Here is a 23,588-nt window from a genome sequence, read left to right on the forward strand (position 1 = left end):
ACTAAAGTCCTCATTTTTCTGTCTTTTTTTTGTTACGCTTACTGCACCTGAGCAATGTCCTCTGCGCACGTCACATGCAGTACACGCGAATTTTCTGTTTTGCGAATAAGCATCTTCCCATCAGACACCCAACTGAATGTCCAGTTATGTTCCCTCTTTGCACTCCGCGTTTTGCCCAACAATACCTTGTTCGCTGGAGACAAGTGTCCATTAATAAAAATTGGAGAAATATTCTTAAAGCCAAGAAGAGACGTGTTTATTCTGTGCTTTTTAGCCGCTTGAAGGACCCTATCCCTGACCTTACGGGACACAAACTGAGCTACAATATTTTGCTTCGCCTTGGCTCTTGTGGGAACCCGATGAATTACCTCTATGTCTGAATCCTGAACTTGAGATTCGCCACATACAGCAATAGCTTTCATGGTTGAGGCAAGGTTTTCATCTGGAGCCACAGGATTGCCTTTCTCATCCAAATTGTTCTTGCGACTGTGCTGCTGCAGGTCGACCAGTTCTTTCTTAATTTCTTTCAAGTCTTTTTAAAGGCGGGTGTTCCCATTCATAATTTCCTTATTCCTGGCTTTGACTTCAACAAGTACCTTTCTTATTTCTACAATTTATGTCTTGAATGTTTCAATCTTTTCATTAATAAACTCCATGCCCTTCCTCACGTAATCGTTCTCCGTTTCAATGACTTTAATTATGCCTTTTTTATTTCGGCGTGCTGCTTATCGAGCCGATCTGACAAATCTGCAAGCGCCTTAGCTACTTCCTTCACAGTCGAAGGTGGCTTATCAGACATTGTATTGGCAATAGATGGAGCAATCCAGAAGCCTAAGTGTTGTATCTATTACGAAGTAGGTAGTTACTGACGTACCTGCGTAGAACAAGCAAGCGGTTACTTGCTGATCGACTCTGTGGCTGCCTGGATTGCTCCGCTATGACGCTTTCTTCCACCGGGGCAGCGTTTATGTAGCCGCGGAGTGACGTCAACGCTGGTTGGAGCGCAGACGCAGTTTGCAGCCTGGCCGCTGTAAGATGACTTGCACTCTACCTGGTGCTGCGCTGCTAGCAAGCTTCACAGAGAGGTGGTGGCGAGTGATGATCCTGAGGCTGTCTGGCGATTTCAACGATCGACTCTGTGGCTACCTGGATTGCTGTCCTTTGCGGGATTTTGTTGTGCGCCATTGCTTGTAACATTTGAGAGTGTTGAGCATTGTCATTTCTTCACATGGCACATCGCATCCAGGCAGACGTGTTGGCAAAATTATGGTACTGTACGTGCCAAAATACTATCGGATTATGAAGCACGCCGTATTGGCGTACTCCGCATTAACTGTGACACCCTGGTGTTCTTTATCGTGATCCGAAATCAAAGTGCATGACCATTTTTGCATTTCGCTCCCGCTTGAATCCGGCTCGCCGCGGCGCGGATCGAACTCACGACCTCGAGCAATGCCATAGCCTTCAAGCTACCGCGGTGGGCACATAAGTGTTTATTTGACCTACGAACACTTTGGCAGTGTCACCTATACCCTGCAGTGATAAATTGCTGCTTTGCGTCTGCACACCCTGCGTCTGTTCACTTGACAAATTTGCATGGTGTATATTTTTTAGAAATGGCAAACACGTGCAGAACTATGCCTTCAGCTTGCCCACAACCACTGTCGTGTCTACAGTAGTAGAGTTTCGTCATCTTCTCACATCGTCTTTTCGTCTTGTATAATAACTGCGAGCAAAGAATGGCAAAGGTGTTATTCACTCGTTTCGCGAATACCCCGGTTCCACGAATTCTCCCGCTGTCCTCCCTGCCTCCCCTCTACCATTCTTTCCCTCTTCAGAACTTTCATGATCGGATAAGGGTAAATTCTGCAGTTCCTGAAATGCTTTTTTGTGGGGGGTCATGCATAATTACAGACGTCAATAGGCTATTGTAATGACGTTCAGGAGCTCCAGCGAGCACTATACACAGGTAACGCGATGGAAAGGTCCAAATGTGTTTCTTGCGCTGCCTTTCCTCTTTTATACGCTCCTTCCATGTATATGCAATCGCTGAACCCACCTCCAACACGGCGTGCAAGACGGCAACGGCACCATTGGAAAGCAAAGAAAGCTTTTCTTAAAAAAAAAGTTGTCTTTATTTATTGGCGTACAGTAGCGTGTCGTCATGGCGTCAACGCATCATTTGCGGGATTTCTAAGCCGTGAGAGCCAACTGGCCGACTTAATTGCCCACTAGACTTTCTACCATCAGGAGCAACCTTATCCTGTTGACTGGGCGCGAACGGTCTATCTAGTTTTCTACAAAGCTACAAGGCTTTATTTTCAGCCTCTTCATTATATGCGCCATCCCCAGCTATACTATGGAGGTGCTTCCTTCTTACTACGCTGTATTAATAAGTGAAGTTGCTTTCGAATTACATTCTCTAATAAAGTTGTATTCTTGTTATTGTCGTACGTAATTTGCACAGAGTACGCAGGAACCCTCTTAGGAAATGTCTACCATTCTTGCCTGATTACGCCCGCCATTGTGATACGAATAAAGGTAACTTGAACTCAGTTTCTGAGAAATAAACGCTGAATATAAAACTGACGTAATCCTGAACAATATCAACAAGCGCCGAAGTACTAGATCTTGTGATGCCCCTATTGGCAAGCTTATTTTTTGGGTGGATACGAACTTGTACCGTAGAAACGTCCCTCGAACTCTGATGTGCTCGTTTTTATTCTCAAGCATCTAATGTAAACTGCATCGCCACAACTCCATAGTGTCCTGCTGACCGGCCACCATGACGTGTCGCGTAAGTACAACCAGGATGATTCATTCAGGTTGGCATAGACTATTTTGTGCGTCATGCTTAGCCATATTCATTTTTCAATCTATGCCAGAGCTCAGAAAAGCCGCACAACTCACTGGGCTTCGTTCCTCCGTGTATTCCCGCAAAGTGTGTGTCTATCCCTGTGGTTACCAAATGCGCCCAACGGTATGCTACCAGTCAAGCCTTTCTGGCGACCATGAGCAACTAAGTCGCAGGCTTTCTTCAACACGGCATTGATGTTCAATATGGCTATCCTCATGTATTCTTCGCGGACTTAGCCTCACGGCTTTCTCTCCACTTTCATCTCGTTAGAGGTATACACAACGGAAACATGCAACTACCTTAATGAAGTATCACTTACACGCTAGTTGACACGCTGTCGATGTACATTTCGGCTGATCACCGGGATAGGAGCGTTGTCCTGTCTTTAATGACATTATCGATCTACAGCCTCGCTCAACAACACCGCTCGTTATTCATCACTTCTTTGGGTCGAGAGGAGTGTGCGGTATTTCCTCTGTATATAATTTCGGCTTTAGGTGTGACGTTGCACGCCCGCTTATTCTGTTACGCTGACGGCGACCGTTGTCGTCAGGCTGCCGCCTCATTCTGATATTCAGTGTCACCAGAGAGCACTGAAAGCTGTCTTCACAAACCACCGGGATTCCAGCTCATGTATTCGCAGCATGGATTCTGCATTTTGGAGCTGGACACGCTAACCATTACGCTACCTACCACCTCCCCCACCACTTTCGGTTTATCTGCCATCCCACTTCTCGTTTTTGTCGCAGACGCATTTAGAACGGACGCAGAAACAAAAAAGAAGTAAAGATTGCTTGAGCCGCTAGCTGAACATGACCTTAACTTTGGCAGGCTACTCTCATTGGTGTGCATGCATGCTTGCGGCTGCGTGCAGACAGTCGGTCGCCTTAGCTTCATTCTAAATTCGCTTTAAACGACTGTTTTCGGCTAAAACTGAGATGACGGACAAAAATGGGACCTATCGTTGTATTTTTTTCTTGTTCTCTTGGTTTAAACTAAAAGCGCTCATTCCAAACTTTAAAGCAGCAACAGCTTCATCATAGGCGACTAGAACTCTCATTTACACAAAAATTGATTTTTTTAAGTGGCATAAAGATAATATATTTTGAAGTCAAGTCGCTGCCAATACGGGCTGACACCATTTATCGACGAAAGGGCACCACACTGGCCATGTGCGCGGCAGGTTACTGAATGATGAAAACAGAAAATATGGCTGTTTTTCAGTTCTCGCGATTTATACACCGAACACAAGGCACCCACCCACATGACACATTTTTTTTTCGCTACCAGCGACACACAATGGCGGACTCGTACTTCCTAAACGGGTTTAATTTTAGTTTTCATCGCAGAACCGCAAGTGCAGGGGGCGCTACGCGTATACCGCGGCCACGCACTAATGCCGCGTTCTTATTCCTCTAGCAATATGGCCACCGGCGGCTTCAATTGCTCCCGTAGGCGGCGGCTGGGACTGGCACTCGAGAAGTTTAAGTATATAAGTTCCTTGCATATAAACAACAGCATGGTTTCTAATAGATTGTTGGCTTTGATATGTTTGGCACGAGGCCCAAGACAGCACCCTGTTATCTAAAGCGTTCTTACTTTTGCGGTCGCCTCTCTGTCTTGAAGAGACGCGCACCGTAACATGCTACAATGGTGCTTGCGTTGAGCGACTGTAAGGCGAGAAACGCTGTTCTAAACTGTCTGTTCTCTAACTTGTGCAGTAAACAAATGTTTATAGTATTCCCGCAATTGCAACAGTCACGAGTATGGCAACCGAAACCGCAAGCGTCCCGGTATGGTCATAGCTCTTCGCGACAGCGCAGTTGTACTCCACAGACCCTGCCACTAAAGAATACGCGGCTAGGTATGGCCGGTGAATGAGTAAATGCGAAGATTGCTTTTCAGTAAACGTTTATCACCAAGAACGCATCATTAGGAAGTGTGCAATAGACGTCGGTGGTAACTCCGTTAGACAGGATACCAGCAAGCTATCGCAGGAGACGAAAGATCTGATCAAGAACCGCCAATGTATGAAAGCCTCTAACCCTATAGCTAGAAAAGAACTGGCAGCACTTTACAAGTTAATCAACAAGCATAAGACAGCTGACATAAGGAAGTATAATATGGATAGAATTGACCATGCTCTCAGGAATAGGGAAAGCCTAAAAGCAGTGAAGAAGAAACTAGGAATAGGCAAGAATCAGATGTATGCGTTAACAGACAAAGCCGGCAATATCATTACTAATATGGATGAGATACTTCAAGTGGCTGAGGAGTTCTATGGAGATTTCTACAGTACCAGTGGCACCCACGACGATAGTGGATGAGAGAATCGTCTAGAGGAATTTGAAATCCCACAAGTGACGCCGGAAGAAGTAAAGAATGCCTTGGGAGCTATGCAAAGAGGGAAGGCAGCTGGGGAGGATCAGGTAACAGCTGATTTGTTGAAGGATGGTGGGCAGATTGTTCTAGAAAAACTGGCCACCCTGTATACGCAATGACTCATGACTTCGAGCGTACCGCAATCTTAAAAGAACGCTAACAGACAAACTGCACTCATCCGCGATACAGCGCGCTTTAGATCTGCAATCGAGTGTTCCGACTCGTCATTCTAATTTCATCATCATCAATCCCGCCTTTTACGTGCCCACCACTCATGTAATGTCCTATTTGGACCCTTGAGGTATTAAAAATTAAAAAAAATAAAGTTAAGGCTAATCTATAAGAAAGGGGACGACAAAGACTTGAAAAATTATAGACCGATCAGCTTACTGTCAGTTGCCTACAAACTATTTACAAAGGTAATCGCAAAAAGAATCAGGAACAGATTAGACTTCTGTCAAATAAAGGACCAGGCAGGATTCTGTAAAGGCTACTGAACAATAGACCATATTCACACTATCAATCAGGTGATAGAGAAATGTGCGGAATATAACCAACCATTATATATAGCTTTCATTGATTACGAGAAAGCGTTTGATCCTGTCGAAACATCAGCAGTCGTGGAGGCATTACGGAATCAGGGTGTAGACGAGCCGTAGGTGAAAATACTCAAATATATACAGGAGAGCACGTTGTTGGGCGAGTCGGTCGTACATACTTAAGGAAGGGAACTGCGCTAAAAAAGACACGGACGAGTAATGACATGGACGGGCGCAAACTCGCGACTGATTTTATTCAGAAAGAACATAAATATATATATACCTAGATTCTTATTCAATCATTGCCTAAGCGCACATGCCAAGAACGTTTTCTCTTTCTTATACAAATTGATACTAGAATCGCTTACGTATTCATCACCTGACTTATCAATGTAAAAAGCCTCTGCGAGTTCACGTGCTACCTGGTTACGACTGCGCCTTAAGATTTTGGTTCTAGCCAGCAAAGGCTGGCATGCTTTATCAGGGCATGCGCCGCAGTGTAAGGGCAAATTTGACCCTTTTTTGTTAACCATAGAAAGCTTATGTTCCCTTAGTCGTTCATATCGTACGAAATATATCTATAGCGGCTCCACAGCCACCGTAGTCCTCCATAAAGAAAGCAACAAAATCGTAATAAAGAAAGGCGTCAGGCAGGGAGATACGATCTCTCCAATGCTATTCAGAGCGTTTTTACAGGAGGTATTCAGACACCTGGATTGGGAAGAATTGGGCATAAGAGTTAATGGAGAATACCTTAGTAACTTGCGGTTCGCTGATGATATTGCCTTGCTTAGTAACTCAGGAGACCAGCTGCAGTGCATGCTCACTGACCTGGAGAGGTGGGTCTAAAAATTAATCTCCAGAAAACTAAAGTAATATTTAGCAGTCTCGGAAGAGAACAGCAGTTTACCATAGGTAGCGAGGCACCGGAACTGGTAGGGGAATACATCTACTCAGGGCAGCTAGTGACCGCAGATCCAGGTCATGAGACAGAAATAATCAGAACAAGAATGGGCGGGGGTGCGTTTGGCAGGCATTCTCAGATCATGAACAGCAACTTTCCATTATCCCTCAAGAGAAAAGTATATAACAACTGTGCCTTACCAGTACTCACGCACGGGGCAGGAACCTGGAGGCTTACGAAAAGGGCTCTACTTAAATTGAGGACGGCCCAACGAGTTATGGAAAGAAGAATGATGGGTGCACGTAACGTTAAGGGATAAGAAAAGAGCCGATTGGGTGAGGGAACAAACGCGAGGTAATGACACCTTACTTGAAATCAAGAAAAATAAGTGACTATGGGCAGGACATGTAATGAGGAGGGAAGATAGCCGAAGGTCATTAAGGGTAACGGACCCGATTCCAAGGGAAGGGAAGCGTAGCAAGGGGGCGGCAGAAAGTTAATGGGCGGATGAGATTAAGTTTGCAGGGAGAACATGGCCACAATTAGTATATGAGCAGGGTGGTTGGAGAAGTATGGGGAAGGCCTTTGCCCTGCAGTGCGTGCAAGCAGGCTGATGATGATGATGACCAAGAACGGGTGGTCCTTATACTACCGCAAATGATGGAGGCTGGGCGGTGACTCTAATTATCTACTCACCACAGCACACATCCACACTGGATTTCAAGTAGTTTCACCGATTCTCGCTTATATTCTCTCTACCCTAAACTGCGACTTCGCGTGCCACCCGGACTCCAGTTTTTCCTCTTTGTCCGCCGCTGCTTTCCCAATGTGCTGAGACGTGCTTCCACCGATGCTTGCTCCTGCTTTTTCTCGGTAAATAAGGCATTCATTCATTCATTCATTCGTTCCTAAATTGCTGCAGAAAATAGAGTGTCTTCATCTCCAAAACCACCCTGTCTCTCGCCCGGGCTCCCCCATCGCAAAACAATGCTGCAGTGTTGCAAATGGCTGGGCGTTGCATATTAATTTTCCATGAATGCCCAACAACGTGGCGTGCAAGTTTCTCTTCACGCAGCACTTTCGTCTTATGCGTTTTTGAGAACTGGAGTTAAAGGCAGGAGAGTAACACAACTTCTTTCAATGAAACATTTGGAATAACACTTTGTTTGAGAATTGGACATATATCAAGGGTCCACGATACGAACCATCTTCAAGTCAGTGTCAGCTTGTAAAGGGCGAACTCAGATGAAACATTCACGTGCGGATAGGCTTTTAATTATCGTAAGGATATCTTTATTGAAATACCTTACCATGAGGTGAAAGCCGACTAATAAGCATTTAAATTTTCTATAATAATAAGACATCCTGGTTATATCAGGCTGCTCTCTTTTAGAGCCTCCTCAATTAAAAGGAACGTTATGAAAAATAAATTGTTGTGGTAAGTGTGTAAGCGCACCCGCTACAAAAGCGCTTGTCATTTCCCACTATTCACACAATGAAGATGTAGCCCGTCTACACTGTCAATTTGTAGTGATGTGAAGAACAAGGCATTTCCAAAAGAGTGAGTCACGAATGTAACTCATTATAAGGTGAGCTTACACTGGAAAAGAAAACATTCAAAGCACAACGATTGCTGTGCGCAATGTAGTGCTTGATCTGAATCTGATCTAAGAATCAAGACATCGCTTCATCACATCGGAAGACTCGTACATTGCAGCGCATTCTAGGGTCCTCAAATGTGATGGAGAATGCACCGTCAGCGTCAATTGAAACGTGAACAGTAGAGCGCGTGGCCCAAGCCTAAGGGAAGGTGTGGTGCGCGCCGTCCAGTCATCACCATTAAACAGGCACGCACATCCGCTATGGCCGCACTGCGCTCGTGTGGGAGTCAAACAGCGAAACGCCCGCGACGGCCACCATCGCGGCTGCCAGCGATACCGCGCTGAGCAAGTTTGCCGTGCGGAGGAATAAATGTGGCGCACAAGCAACAAACCGCATAAGAGAATCAATCTCTCGTGATGACGGTGCAAACTGCACCACGCGCACCGTTGTTCCCGTTTCATTTGACGCCGATAGCAGTTATGGTTTCGGGGAATTGTGCGACAACACTCGTCGTAAATGCAATGTTCTAGCTTCTGTTTTCGCTTATTTCTCTTTTCTCCCTTTGAGATGTAAGAACCGGAACAGAAGCGAAAATATCTCACTATAGGGGGACTGCGCAGTGCGGCCAAACCGGATGTGCGCCCTTGTCAGCGGTGATGACTGGATGGCAAGCACTATACTTTCACTAATGCTCGGGCCACCCGCTCCCCTGTTCACGTTTCATTTGACACTGATAGTACGCCAGCATTCGGATAGCGCTCTTTCCATATTGAATGCTTGACAACATACTGGATATTAGAAACAAATGCAGGCACGTCTGCAGCTAACCGACAATTTTGGAACAGTGCCTAGACACTAAGAAAAGCTCACCCCCCCCCCCCCCCAAAAAAAAAAACATATTGTACTGTGTCATTGAATATTAGCTGGAACATTGTGCTCGTGGTAAAAGGGCCCCCAAGACTGCAAAGCGGCGACGACATGCCAAAAATTCAAGAACTATTCACTTTCCATTCACTGGTATTTATCAGAGCAGCAAAGTCCAGGGGCCAGTTCCACCACAGGCACTGTGTCGGAGCTCATATTTCACGTGACTACACGTACGTCAGCATTAATTGTCACAATATCACAGTATGTTGTTCTACACCCTAACATTAGACAGCCGAATATATGCGGCAATACCCTCATCAGTACCTTTTGTTCTAACGTACAGATCTGCGCTGCTCCATATGTTACAAAGTACAGAAAATGTATGCAATGGTTTCCCACAGGCAGCTGTTTTTAATCCTCAGGAATCTGAGATACAACGCCATGAAATCTAATCGGGAGAGCGCAATATGTTCTCGCGCCCCTTGTGCAATGGATGGACTGTAGCGCTGAGGTACTTCTATATGTAAGATAATCGTTTGTAAAGGCAGAGGTGCACGGATGGGCAGACATGCTTAACCTCATGAAGCTGATTTGCGCCAAGATAACCTGTTCAAGCTTCCACATTTGCTGAATAAGAAGCCTACAGCCCCGTCAACTGCACGAAACAAAACTAGTAAAGCAATGCAAGTATTGCTTTACTACATCATTAATGGCGACATCATTTTATCATTCAAGTGTTCAGATTGGTAACCTGTGGATGCTGAGTAAGTTGAGAAGTTGTGTGCGTAATTAACAAAGCTACGTTAACTAAATTTTCAATAATTGATCTTAGGTGGCCAAAGAAAAGGATCAGTTTGGAGCCCGTCCTCAAAATTATCCAGTCGAGGGAAGAAATCTTGATTAAGTATGCTTCTGCAAGATCCATGCGAACAAAAATTTTCCGAGTAAACACTCTTGGAAAGCATAACTGACGCAGGAAAAGAACATCTTTGAAGTCATAGAACAGCGCTTCAAGACGGGACACAAAGGAGGAAGCACTAACACGCACTGCGCTAACAACTCGCGCTGTTATTTCTGTCATTGTGAACCAAGTAGCCCGTCAGTCAATCCTTGCAAACCTGTACAGTCATCCTGACCACAACTAGCTTTTTGGAATGCTGTCATCAACAGTACGGCGCCGTGAGCATGTTCCTGGCGGCCAGTCCGCTTTAGATTTTTATCCACTCTGTTGTTGGGAAGGCAAGCAGTTTAAAGTCTTAGGGTCAATATAGCAGTGAATGTGCTCCGTTGAAAGCTTGCTTGATCGCTGCAGCGATGCATGACGCAATGATGGTGCATATTTAGCGCGTAGCTGGCATCAAGACAATGCGCTGCCGCCGAGGGAAGGAATATAACCAAAGTGAACACCTTCGTAGTTGCTCACGGAGCCATACCGGTGCTGACTGTGCCATCCTGCCGAAATCTAGGGCGGCGATATTGACGGCTGAGGCGTTCTTTTTTCTTCTGTTCTTTTTTTTCTTTCTTTTTTTTTTTTTTTTTTTACAGCGAAGCGGTTAAGAGGAAACTTTAGCTCGGGCCCAACTCCGACGTGGCCTATTCGAATAGTTGCAAAACGCAGGAACACTTTTCTGAGATAACTGCTGGACCGCTTTTAATGAAATTTGTTGCATTTAAGAAACAAAAGTAAATTTTACTGACTGTTGAAAGCTGAATTTTGATTTAGGGCTTGAAGTATGGTAAAAAAAATTCCGAAAATTCGGAAAATGAGAACAAGAAATAGCACGAAGTTTACAAATTATTACTTCTGCATCACAAACAGATATCGCGGTTCTGTAAGCGGCATCCATTGGATCATTCAAAGCGGACGAATTCTACATGCCAATTTATAGCTTAGGTGAATTTGTTACATGGTGTACAAGGGTTCGGCAAAAGCTGTATTTCCTTTTCAGTAAATTTATTAAAATTAATGTGTATTATATAAATTTTGTCCAATTAGATGTACTGTTAGATGCAAGGCACATAACTGTGATATTATTTTTTATTGCTGAAAAACAGGGTTGTAAACTTGATAGTTTCGTTTTCTGAAAATTTGCGATTTCTTGCCAATTTTAACAAAAAAAATATTACCTAAATCAAAAATTTGTAACCAGCAGTCACTGAATTTTAAATTTTTCTTTTATATGCAATAAACCTCTTCAAATTTGGTGCAGTAGTTTCCGAGAAAAACTAATGTTCCTTTTACATGTATTTAGTCAGGCCCATCCATGCTAAAGCTTCCTCTTAAGGGCTACTTTTCCTACTGTCGTGTCCGCCTGCAGAACAAAATCCGCAGCGGAAGTGACGCAGGAGTCAAGAACTCTTCATACCTGGGCCCATCGCGAGGATAGTGATATGCCGGGCCGACCGGCGGTGGAGGTGCAGTTCACCATTAAGGTGCCCACATACACAGCTTCGCTCATCATACTTCTTCACAGAGTGGAAGGGAACTGTGTTCTCTTTTGTTTTTTGCGTTGATTGCACTTTCAGAAAGAGATAATGCTATAAATACAATGCAATTCGCTCTTGTCTCATCATCCTTCGCTGGTGAAGCAGCGCACTGACACGGACACAGAGAAGACGCAAAAGACGACACTCACAGCACTCGCAACTAGTTTATTTCAGAACTCATACTTCATATTTATATACCTTCGCACCCTCAGACGTCAAAGAAAATCAAGGCAAGAATAAAGGCATTTTTTAAAATATGATTTGCCCTCGCATACTCGGGCGTCAAATATATGGCACTTATCTGTCATGGTGTGCAATCCTATCGTATTTTTTGCACCCCTAACAAACACTTTTTTAACGCAATCCTTTTCCTTTAGTGTACTTCGAAAATGGCAACCTCACCATGGCTTAGATGTACAGATGGCTGACTGATACAACCCTCTCCTCTCTTGTGAATGTGAAAAGCTTCGATTATTTCCCTAGTCAGCTGATCCTTATGGTGCGATAAAACTGTAGTGTCATTGTAAAGCGGCCATCACCCATGTTGTGAGCAGTGCCCTTTAATGTGGAAATGAGTGTTTCCCCCCCCAGTGACCTTTTGTGTTCCAAAAGTCTGGTGTTTACACACCGACCCGTCCGTGTCAGTGCGCTTCTCCACCAGCAAGGTATGATGATGAATCACCAACTAGCCGAACTTTCCACATTGCTGAGCTCTAGTCTCTTATATTTAAATGTGGGTTTAAATAAACTCTGTATCCCATCCCCCCTCACAGGTGTAAGCGAGGAAATGCTCGCAAGCTCGCTCGCTCAAACGCACAAACACACGCGCACGCACTTTCACGCACACTCACACAAACGCACACACATAGAGATACGACACATGTTCGCCCGCATTCACATTTACATGCGCCCGTGGTTGCACACAAGCACGCACACGGAAATGCACGCAAACACCAACATGCGTATGCTCGAACACGCTTACACGCACCCGTCTGCAAGCATATTCAAATACTAAGACACAACCAGTGCGCTCACGCGAATACAAGTAAACACGCATGCACGCTCAACGTGTGCACAGCCATGTACACTCCCTCTCCTGCCCTGTTGCCTCAAAAACCATGCGAGTGGAAACAGACCCCGGTTACGGTTCAAAAAACCAGCTGGAATAAATCGCTTTACGATTGAAATTTCGCGCTTCTTAAACGCAGTGTGCCTTCTGCTGAGAGGGTGCAAAACCATTTACTCCTGTCGTGTGACATGACCGCCCATCCCCGACCAAAACACTGCTTTAACGCACCACCAATGTTCCAACTAAGTGCCATAAATGCATATGATGTTACAAGTGGCTAGTCTATTGCCGCAGACAGTTGAAACCTTTTTGATACTCGGCTATTATATAGAAATAAAATTGTATAAAGTTTTGCGTCTTCAGTTACGCAGTTGGATTGGCGTGAAGTTCCACGGCATGGTGAAGGTGCAATGTCCCGAATTCCTCAGTATGTCCATGCTACAAGGCACGGCAGTGTATTTTTTTTACGTAACACAAAGGCATGCCCAAGCTTGTTGTTATGTTTTCGAAGGACTACTATTTGATAATAAAAGCGATGACTTAATAAATAAGCAACAAATTGCTACGTTTTAGGAAGCGAAAATAAAAGAAATATAATATTTGAGGAGCTCCTCCTGAAAGAACAAATCTGGAACCAAATCTTAAGTATTATGTTCCGGCCATCTGGTGAAAGACTGTCGAGCTCAGTCCTGCGTGGCGTTAAAAAAAAAAAGAGATGAAAGGCGTCACGCAGCACGGCGTCGAACCGCTGCCAGCAAGACGCGGAAGGACGGGTCCGGGCGATTAAACCATTCGGCCACGGCTTGCAACAGTTCCGCGAGTGCTACGCTCGGGTTCTTGTAGATACCACCTACTCTAGGCGAGGATTGGCTTCGTTCTCGACTTAAAACGGCCAACTCGTAGAGGAACTCACCAGTGCGCGCCAACTAACCTTTTGTTGTTCCTTTAGCGCTGCGACCACTCAGAAGTACTGGACGCCCTACATGACGATCCAATCGCTAGACTTCTCGGATTCTTCCGAACACTATGTAGGATACAGGAAAATATTACTGGCCGGGCCTGACGGCTGACGTCGCTCATTACGCAAAGAGTTGCCGAGAGTGTCGGCGACGGAAGAAGCCACCGACAAGGCCAGCAGGATTCTACAGCCGATCGAGCCTCCTTGCCAACCATTTCAGCAGATCGCGATGCATTTGTTGTGACCATTTCCGACGTCAACATCTGAAAATTAATGGACCTTCGTGGCGACGGACTACCTCACACGCTTCACTGAAACGAAAACTCTGCCAAAAGGTAGCGCAGCCAAAGTGGCGAAATTCTTTGTCGAGAACATCTGGCTACGACATCAGCGACAGAGGAACGGCCTTTACAGCGCAACTCACCCGAGCAATTCTGCAATATAGTCAGACAAGCCACAGGAGGACAGCTGGCTACTACCCGCAGATGAATTGTCCTATGAAGCGCCTGAATAAGACCATCCCCGATATCCTAGCAATGTACGGCCATGTAGAACACAACACCTGGGTTGCCGTCCTACCTTACGTAAGATTCGCTTACAATATGGCAGTGCAAGAAACAACACAGATACACAACACCGTTTTTTGATAAGTGTCCTTTTGTGCATCGCTCTCCTATTATGTTTGTAGCATAGGAACGATGCTTTTTGAGGCGCGGGCATTGACACGTGGACTTGTTTATGTTTTTCAGGTGAGTGCTTTTCACCGTCTGGCAAATGTTATCGCATAGCGTGGGACGCGCCTTAATGTATCGGACATTTCTGGAATGTTATCGATAGTTCTATCCGTTGTCTGTTGTCACCGAACCTTGTGTAATGTGAAGGTTTGTATGCGCGGCGAGAGTGGTGTACAACCATAGAGAGAGAAATTTCAACAAGAGTGGACATTCCCATAGAGCCCAGCGGCCGAATTGACTGTAACGCACCAAGCGAATTATATTAACATCTTCCGGTTTCGGTTTTAGCACGCGTTTCGAACGCCAGTTGGTACATGCCATGCCGGCTCCGCTGAACGGTGGGGCATATATTTATTTTTTTTATTTTCCCTTCCACTGCTGAACCACGCAAGGCCTTGGCGCGGAATCGTTTTATTATTTAGTAAAAATGATTGCGAACGATCTTTACAAGCCTCCACCGAATACGCGTTACGTGCAATTTCATAAAGAAAACGCAAGACGTCTTATGAAATGATGAAATATTTATTTTGCTCTATATAGATGGTCGTTCCGGGCTTCTTGTGCACTCATCCAAGGTTGTGACACCAGGTAAGCAGCAATCGTTGCCGTACGAAGCTCCACCGGATGCCATCAGCTGAAAAAGAGTAAATTACAAGCATGTATCATTTTGTTATAATGACCTAAGGGGAATACTACTTGTAGAGGTGAAACGTGCGTAAGTGCTGAATGAGCGGCATTACAGATAAATTCGCTTTACATACATTTCGTAGCAAATAGACTCTTCCCAAACTATGCCACAAAACCTGAAAACAATCGATTTTCAAGCATCTCCGTTCCCGCGCATTAATTCCTGCACTTTAACAGCACAAATACACCAGTGACTGAGCGTTTCCAAAACGACTCGGCCTCAGTCGACGAGATAGTACGCTAAGTACACAGAGGTACATACAACACAGGCCCTCACCCAGACCATGTTAAATGCTCGCAGACTGTCTTCCTATTCGCACTCAAGACGGCTTTCTGGGTGCAAAGCCCGTTTTCAGTCGCTCAGAAGACAGAAATGTCAAGTTATTGAGCTCCTCGGTGTTATCTGTTACGCGTCCTGCCGGCGCAAGCAACACACTGCCGTGTTATCACTCTCGGCAATCGCTCGTCGCGTTTTCGACAAGCGTTAGTACCAATATAAGGTATATGGTCCCTTGGCAGCATGGACAGCGGCGTGAGCGCATAGTCAAACTTCTCTTCTTGAGACGTGCGCGGTGCGGAACAGGCAGTTGCTACAATGAACGATTCTGGTGGCCAGCTGCTTGTGGTAAGACTGGCCTCGCTGGGATGCATTCTCTCGTTATCTGCACCATGTGGCCTCTTTCCTGCTGCTTCCACAGGATAAAAGGCCGCTCGAGCGGCTATGCTGGTCCCTTAGCAGCTTGGACAACGGCGTGAGCGCATCGTCAAACTTTTTTCTTCAGGCGTACACGGTGCTGAACAAGCGGTTGCTGGAATGAACAACTCTGGTGCCCAGTTGCTTGTGATAAGACTGCTCTCCCTGGGTTGTATGCGCCCTTCATCTGGACCATGTGGCCTCTTTTCTAGTGCTTTCACAGTATGAAAGGGCGCTAGAGCAGTCATGCTGGTTCCTTGGCAGCGTGGACAGCGGCGTGAGCGCATAGTCAAAGTTCTTTTCTTCAGGCGTGCACGGTGCGCAACCGGCATTTGCTGCAAGGAACGACTCTGGTGCCCAGCTGCTTGTGATAACACTGCTCTCCCTGGGCTGCATGCTCCCATCATCTGGCACATGTGGCCTATTTCCTGGTGCTTCCACGGGATAAAATGACGCTGGGACGCCCACGCTGGTCCCTCTGCAGTTTGGACAGCGGCGTGAGCGCGTAGTCAAACTTCCTTTCTTCAGGCGTGCACGGCGCGGAACCGGCGGTTGCTGCAAGGAACGACTCTGGTGCCCAGCTGCTTGTGATAAGGCTGCTCTCCCGACGATGTATGCTCCCTTCGTCTGAACCATATGGTCTCTTTCCTTGTGCTTTCACAGTATGAAAGGGCGCGTGGACGTCTACGCTGGTCACTTCGCAGTGTGGACAGCGGCGTGAGCGCATAGACAAACTTCCTTTCTTCAGGCGTGCACGGTGCGGAACCAGCAGTTGCTGCAATGAAAGATTCTAGTGTCCAGGTGCTTGTGATAAGACTGCACTCTCGGGGATGCATGCACCCTTCATCAGGACCATGTGGCCTCTTTCCTGGTGCTTCCACAGGATAAAAGGGCGCTCGGACGGATACGCAGGTCCCTTCTCAGCGTGGACAGCGGCGTGAGCACATATTCAAGCTTCTTTTCTTCAGGCGTGCAGGGTGCGGAGCAGGCGGTTGCTGCAAGGAAATAGTCTTCTGCCCAGCTCTTTGTGATCAGACTACCCTCCCTGGGCAGCATGCGCCCTTCATCTGCACAATATGGGATCTTTCGTAGTGCTTTGAGTATAAAAGCGCGCTGGGACGGCTACGCTTGTCACTTGGCAGCGTGGACAGTGGCGTGAGCGCATATTCAAACTTCTTTTCTTCAGGCGTGCATGGTGTGGAACAGGCGGTTGCTGCAAGGAACTAGTCTTATGCCCAGCTCTTTGTGATCAGACTGCTCTGCCTGGGATGCATGCGGCCTTCATCTGGACATTGTTGGATCTTTCGTGGTGCTTTCAGAGTATAAAAGGGCGCTGGGACGGCTACGCTTGTCACTTGGCAGCGTGGACAGTGGCAAGAGCGCATAGTCAAACTTCTTTTCTTCAGGCGTGCACGGTGCGGAACCTGCGGTTGCTACAATGAAAGATTCTGGTGCCCAGTTGCTTGTGATAAGACTCCTCTCCCTGGGATGCATGCGCCCTTCATCTTGACCATGTGGCCTCTTTCCTGGTGCTTCTACAGTATCAAAGGGCGCCCGGACGGCTATGCTGCTCCCTTGAGAGCGTTGACAGCGGCGTGAGCGCATAGTCAACCTTATTTTCTTCAGGCGTGCACGGTGCGGCACCGGCAGTTGCCGTTATGAACGATTCTGGGTCCCAGCAGCTTGAGATAACACTTCTCTCCCTGGGATGCATGCTCCCTTCATCTGGAACATGTGGGTTCTTTTCTGGTGCTTCCACAGGATAAAATGGCGCTCGGACGGCTAAGCTGGTCCCTCGGTAGCGTGGACAGCAGCGTGAGCGAATAGTCAAACTTCCTTTCCTCAGGCGTGCACGGCGCGGAACCGCCAGTTGCTGCAATGAAAGATTCTGGTGTCCAGCTGGTTGTGATAAGACTTTTCTCTCTGGGATTCATGCTCCATTCATCAGGACCATGTGACCTCTTTCCAGGTGCTTCCACAGGATAAAAGGGCGCTCGGACGGATACGCAGGTCCCTTCGCAGCGTGGACAGCAGCGTGAGCACATATTCAAACATCTTTTCTTCAGGCGTGCATGGTGCGGAACCGGCGGTTACTGCAAGGGACGACTCTGGTGCCGAGCTGCTTGTGATAAGGCTGCTCTCCCGACGATGTATGCTCCCTTCGTCTGAACCATATGGTCTCTTTCCTTGTGCTTTCACAGTATGAAAGGGCGCTTGGACGTCTACGCTGGTCACTTGGCAGCGTGGACAGTGGCATGAGGGCAAAGTCAAACTTCTTTTCTTCAGGCGTGCACGGTGCAGAACCGGCGGTTGCTGCACGGAGTGGCTCTGGCACCCAGCTGCTTGTGATAAGACTCCTCTCCCTGGGATGCATGTGCCCTTCATCTTGACCATGTGGCCTCTTTCCTGGTGCTTTCACCGTATGAAAGGGCGCTCGGATGGTTATGCTGGTTCCTTGGCAGCGGTGACAGCGGGGTGAGCGCATAGTCAAAATTCTTTTCTTCAGGCGTGCACGCTGCAGAACCGGCAGTTGCTGCAATGAACGATTCTGGTGCCCAGCTGCTTGAGATAAGACTGCTCCCCCGGCGATCCATGCTCCCTTCATCTGGACCAGGTGTCCTGTTTCCTGGTGCTTCCTCAAGGTAAAGGGCGCTCGGACGGCTGTGCAGATCCCTTAGCAGTGAGGACAGTGGCGTGAGCGTATAGTCATTTTTCTTCAGGCGTATACGGTGCGGAACCGGCGGCTGCTGCAATGAGCAACTCTGGTGCCCAGCTGCTTGTGATAAGACTGCTCTCCCTGGGATATATGCTCCCTTCATATGGAACATTTGGCCTATTTCCTAGTGCTTCCACAGGATACAAGGGCGCTCGAACGGCTACACTGGTCACTTGGCAGTGGGGACAGCGGCGTGAGCGCATAGACAAACTTCTTTCTTCAGGCGTGCACAGTACGGAACCGGCGGTTGCTGCAAGGAACGACTCTGGTGCCCAGCTGCTTGTGATAGGGCTGCTCTCCCGGTGATGTATGCTCCCTTCGTCTGCACCATATGGCCTCTTTCATGGTGCTTCCTCAGAATAAAGGGCGCTCGGACGGCTACGCTTGTCACTTGGCAGCGTGGACAGCGGGGTAAGCGCATAGCCAAACGTCTCTTCAGGCGTGCACGGTGGAGAACCGGCAGTTGCTGCAATGAACGACTCTGGTGCCCCGCTGGTTGTGATAACTTCTCTATCTGGGATTCATGCTCCATTCATCAGGACCATGCGGCCTCTTTCCTGGTGCTTCCACAGGATAAAAGGGCGCTCGGACGGATACGCAGGTCCCTTCTCAGCGTGGACAGCGGCGTGAGCACATATTCAAGCTTCTTTTCTTCAGGCGTGCAGGGTGCGGAGCAGGCGGTTGCTGCAAGGAAATAGTCTTCTGCCCAGCTCGTTGTGATCAGACTACCCTCCCTGGGCAGCATGCGCCCTTCATCTGCACAATATGGGATCTTTCGTAGTGCTTTGAGTATAAAAGCGCGCTGGGACGGCTACGCTTGTCACTTGGCAGCGTGGACAGTGGCGTGAGCGCATATTCAAACTTCTTTTCTTCAGGCGTGCATGGTGTGGAACAGGCGGTTGCTGCAAGGAACTAGTCTTATGCCCAGCTCTTTGTGATCAGACTGCTCTGCCTGGGATGCATGCGGCCTTCATCTGGACATTGTTGGATCTTTCGTGGTGCTTTCAGAGTATAAAAGGGCGCTGGGACGGCTACGCTTGTCACTTGGCAGCGTGGACAGTGGCAAGAGCGCATAGTCAAACTTCTTTTCTTCAGGCGTGCACGGTGCGGAACCTGCGGTTGCTACAATGAAAGATTCTGGTGCCCAGTTGCTTGTGATAAGACTCCTCTCCCTGGGATGCATGCGCCCTTCATCTTGACCATGTGGCCTCTTTCCTGGTGCTTCTACAGTATCAAAGGGCGCCCGGACGGCTATGCTGCTCCCTTGAGAGCGTTGACAGCGGCGTGAGCGCATAGTCAACCTTATTTTCTTCAGGCGTGCACGGTGCGGAACCGGCAGTTGCCGTTATGAACGATTCTGGGTCCCAGCAGCTTGAGATAACACTTCTCTCCCTGGGAAGCATGCTCCCTTCATCTGGAACATGTGGGTTCTTTTCTGGTGCTTCCACAGGATAAAATGGCGCTCGGACGGCTAAGCTGGTCCCTCGGTAGCGTGGACAGCAGCGTGAGCGAATAGTCAAACTTCCTTTCCTCAGGCGTGCACGGCGCGGAACCGCCAGTTGCTGCAATGAAAGATTCTGGTGTCCAGCTGGTTGTGATAAGACTTCTCTCTCTGGGATTCATGCTCCATTCATCAGGACCATGTGACCTCTTTCCAGGTGCTTCCACAGGATAAAAGGGCGCTCGGACGGATACGCAGGTCCCTTCGCAGCGTGGACAGCAGCGTGAGCACATATTCAAACATCTTTTCTTCAGGCGTGCATGGTGCGGAACCGGCTGTTACTGCAAGGGACGACTCTGGTGCCGAGCTGCTTGTGATAAGGCTGCTCTCCCGACGATGTATGCTCCCTTCGTCTGAACCATATGGTCTCTTTCCTTGTGCTTTCACAGTATGAAAGGGCGCTTGGACGTCTACGCTGGTCACTTGGCAGCGTGGACAGCGGCATGAGGGCAAAGTCAAACTTCTTTTCTTCAGGCGTGCACGGTGCAGAACCGGCGGTTGCTGCACGGAGTGGCTCTGGCACCCAGCTGCTTGTGATAAGACTCCTCTCCCTGGGATGCATGTGCCCTTCATCTTGACCATGTGGCCTCTTTCCTGGTGCTTTCACCGTATGAAAGGGCGCTCGGATGGTTATGCTGGTTCCTTGGCAGCGGTGACAGCGGGGTGAGCGCATAGTCAAAATTCTTTTCTTCAGGCGTGCACGCTGCAGAACCGGCAGTTGCTGCAATGAACGATTCTGGTGCCCAGCTGCTTGAGATAAGACTGCTCCCCCGGCGATCCATGCTCCCTTCATCTGGACCAGGTGTCCTGTTTCCTGGTGCTTCCTCAAGGTAAAGGGCGCTCGGACGGCTGTGCAGATCCCTTAGCAGTGAGGACAGTGGCGTGAGCGTATAGTCATTTTTCTTCAGGCGTATACGGTGCGGAACCGGCGGCTGCTGCAATGAGCAACTCTGGTGCCCAGCTGCTTGTGATAAGACTGCTCTCCCTGGGATATATGCTCCCTTCATATGGAACATTTGGCCTATTTCCTAGTGCTTCCACAGGATACAAGGGCGCTCGAACGGCTTCACTGGTCACTTGGCAGTGGGGACAGCGGCGTGAGCGCATAGACAAACTTCTTTCTTCAGGCGTGCACAGTACGGAACCGGCGGTTGCTGCAAGGAACGACTCTGGTGCCCAGCTGCTTGTGATAGGGCTGCTCTCCCGGTGATGTATGCTCCCTTCGTCTGCACCATATGGCCTCTTTCATGGTGCTTCCTCAGAATAAAGGGCGCTCGGACGGCTACGCTTGTCACTTGGCAGCGTGGACAGCGGGGTAAGCGCATAGCCAAACGTCTCTTCAGGCGTGCACGGTGGAGAACCGGCAGTTGCTGCAATGAACGACTCTGGTGCCCCGCTGGTTGTGATAACTTCTCTATCTGGGATTCATGCTCCATTCATCAGGACCATGCGGCCTCTTTCCTGGTGCTTCCACAGGATAAAAGGGCGCTCGGACGGATACGCAGGTCCCTTCGCAGCGTGGACAGCGGCGTGACCGCATATTTTCTTCAGGCGTGCATGGTGCGGAACAGGCGGTTGCTGCAAGGAACTAGTCTTATGCCCAGCTCGTTGTGATCAGACTGCTCTCCCTGGGATTGATGCGGCCTTCATCTGGAAAATGTGGGATCTTTCGTGGTACTTTCAGAGTATAAAAGGGCGCTGGGACGGCTACGCTTGTCACTTGGCAGCGTGGACAGAGGCGTGAACGCATAGTCAAACTTCTTTTCTTCAGGCGTGCACGGTGCGGAACCTGCGGTTGCTACAATGAAGGACTCAAGTGCCCAGCTGCTTGTGATAAGACTGCTCTCTCGGGGATGCATGCACCCTCCATCTGGACCATGTGATCTCTTTCCTGGTGCTACCACAGGATACAAGGCCGCTTGAACGGCTACACTGGTCGCTTCGCAGTGTGGACAGCGGGGTAAGCGCATTGTCAAACTTCTTCTCTTCAGGCGTGCACGGTGTAGAACCGGCAGTTGCTGCAATGAACGACTCTGTTGCCCCGCTCCTTGAGACAAGACTGCTCTCCCTGGGATGCATGCTCCCTTCATATGGACCGTGTGGCCTCTTTCCTTGTGCTTTCACAGTATGAAAGGGCGCTTGGACGTCTACGCTGGTCACTTGGCAGCGTGGACAGCGGCATGAGGGCATAGTGAAACTTTTTTTCAGGCGTGCACGGTGGAGAACTGGCGGTTGCTGCACGGAGTGACTCTGGCACCCGGCTGGTTGTGATAAGACTCCTCTCTCTGGGATTCATGCTCTATTCATCAGGACCATGTGGCCTCTTTCCTGGTGCTTCCACAGATACGCAGGTCCCTTCGCAGCGTGGACAGCGGCTTGAGCACATATTCAAACTTCTTTTCTTCAGGCGTGCATGGTGCGGAACAGGCGGTTGCTGCAAGGAACTAGTCTTCTGCCTAGCTCGTTCTGATCAGACTACCCTCCCTGGGATGCATGCGCCCTTCATCTGGACAATGTGGGATCTTTCGTGGTGCTTTGAGAGTATAAAAGGGCGCTGGGACGGCTACGCTTGTTTGGCAGCCGTGCGCAAACGGAAAGCACGTCGCTAATTCCCTCTGCTCTTTGCAGCATCAAACGTCTGCATTTCGTCACAAGTGCCTGAGCTCCGTCGGACTACACTGCGCAACCACTCCTGCCTGGACACAGCGGATTTCCTGCAGTACCTGGGCCGCAATCGGCGTCCAATCGGCGCCCGACAGCTGTTTTCCACGAGCATATAAACTGCGACACTTCTGGATCTGCAACAGTTTGGCAGCCGTGCGCAAACGGAAAGCACGTCGCTAATTCCCTCGGCTCTTTGCAGCATCAAACGTCTGCATTTCGTCACACGTGCCTGAGCTCCGTCGGACTACACTGCGCAACCACTCCTGCCTGGACACAGCGGATTTCCTGCAGTACCTGGGCCGCAATCGGCGTCCAATCGGCGCCCGACAGCTGTTTTCCACGAGCATATAAACTGCGACACTTCTGGATCTGCAACAGTTTGGCAGCCGTGCGCAAACGGAAAGCACGTCGCTAATTCCCTCTGCTCTTTGCAGGTGAGCGACTTGAACAGATTTTTATTAGTGCATAGTTTGTTGCACTGTAGCGCACTGCTGCCAAACTTGAAAACTTGAATCATTTGCGTATTTGCTTTTCTGCCGTTCCTGTGCCATGTCGAAAGAAAAAGAAATCATGAAGGCTTTAGAAGATTTCAAACGTGAGATGAGGGCCGAGTTGCGTTCTGTCAAGGATAGCTTGAAGTTCTGTAGCGACACCTGTGACGAGACGAAAGTTATCAGCTCTGATATCAAGGCGCTAAGAAAGGAGATTAGCGATCTTGTAAGCTGTAATGAAAATCTTCGATCTGAAAACAAACGCTTGGCCCAAAAAGTGGAAGAACTTGAACAATACAGCCGCCTAAACAACCTAGAAATCAAAGGTGTGAAGTCAGATATTGAACCCAGAGAAGTAATTGAGAAACTTGGCGAGGCCATCAATGAAGAAGTTTCTATCGCCGACTTAGACACGTGTCACAAACTTCCCATCAGT

Source organism: Dermacentor andersoni, chromosome 10 (assembly GCF_023375885.2).
Source record: "Dermacentor andersoni chromosome 10, qqDerAnde1_hic_scaffold, whole genome shotgun sequence".
NCBI classification, from domain to species: domain Eukaryota; kingdom Metazoa; phylum Arthropoda; class Arachnida; order Ixodida; family Ixodidae; genus Dermacentor; species Dermacentor andersoni.